The sequence below is a fragment of the Salvelinus sp. IW2-2015 genome, linkage group LG9 (genome assembly GCF_002910315.2).
Source record: "Salvelinus sp. IW2-2015 linkage group LG9, ASM291031v2, whole genome shotgun sequence".
NCBI classification, from domain to species: Eukaryota; Metazoa; Chordata; class Actinopteri; order Salmoniformes; family Salmonidae; genus Salvelinus; species Salvelinus sp. IW2-2015.
In genome coordinates this window covers 13,855,954-13,857,544 of record NC_036849.1, presented here as the reverse complement: position 1 = coordinate 13,857,544, position 1,591 = coordinate 13,855,954, and positions in this window count along the sequence as shown.

Here is a 1,591-nt window from a genome sequence, read left to right as displayed (position 1 = left end):
TGGAATGCATTTCAATTAACAGGTGTGCCATGTTAAAAGTTAATTTGTGGAATTTCTTTCCTTCTTAATGCGTCTGAGCCAATCATTTGTGTTGTGACAAGGTAGGGGTGGTATACAGAAGATAGCCCTATGTAGTAAAAGACCAAGTCCATATTATGGCAAGAACACCTCGAATAAGCAAAGAGAAACGACAATCAATCATTCCTTTAAGACATGAAGGTCAGACAATCTGGAAAATTTCAAGAACTTTGAAAGTTTCTTCAAGTGCAATCACAAAAACTATCAAGCACTATGATGAAACTGGCTCTCATGAGAACCACTACAGGAAAGGAAGACCCAGAGTTACCTCTGCTGCAGAGGATAAGTTAAATAGAGTTACCAGCCTCAGAAATTGCAGCCCAAATAAATGCTTCACAGAGTTCAAGAAACAGACACATCTCAACATCAACTGTTCAGAGGAGACTGCGTGAATCAGGCCTTCATGGTCGAATTGCTGCAGAGAAACCACTACTAAAGGACACCAATAAGAAGAATAGACTTGCTTGGGCCAAGAAACACGAGCAATGGACATTAGACCGGTGGAAATCTGTCCTTTGGTCTGTTGAGTCCAAATTTGAGATTTTTGGTTCCGACCGCCGTGTCTTTGTGAGATGCAGAGTAGGTGAACGGATCATCTCTGCATGTTTGGTTCCCACCGTGAAGCATGGAGGTGGAGGTCTTATGGTGCTTTGCTGGTTACACTGTCAGTGATTTATTTAGAATTCAAGGCACACTTAACCAGCATGGCTACCACAGCATTCTGCAGCGATTTGCCATCCCATTTAGTTTTGGCTATCATTTGTTTTTCAACAGGACAATAACCCAACACACCTCCAGGCTGTGTAAGGGTTATTTGACCAAGGAGAGTGAAGGAGTGCTGCATCAGATGACCTGGCCTCCACAATCACCCGACCTCAACCTAGTTGAGATGGTTTGGGATGAGTTGGACCGCAGAGTGAAGGAAAAGCAGGCAACAAGTGGTCAGCATATGTGGGAACTCCTTCAAGTGTGTTGGAAAAGCATTCCGGGTGAAGCTGATTGAGAGAATGCCAAGTGTGTGCAAAGCTGTCATCAAGGCAAAAAGTGGCTACTTTGAAGAATCTAAAATCTAAAATATATTTGGATTTGTTTAACACTTTTTTTGGTTACTACATGATTCCATATGTGTTATTTAATCGTTTTTATGTCTTCACTATTATTCTACAATGTAGAAAATAGTAAATAAAGAAAAACCCTTGAATGAGTAGCTGTGTCCTAACTTTTGACTGATACTGTATATGTATTTTTTTCTTTCAGCCAAAACAAACATGGCCCAGATGGCCAATCCACCACTGCTTCTCACTCCCTAGCAAGTAGGCTTCAACTGATGCTGAACCATTTTACCCAACAGAAGTCATGAATCTTTAAACAGTTCTGTCCTGTGATGCATCACCAAACCCATACTGCATGGCCACGTATTGGTCCTTGGAGACAACCTGAGAGCTAAACCAGTATGAAGACCAAGGATAAGTCAAATGCATTTTTCCACCAATTGAGTCACAGAACTGATACT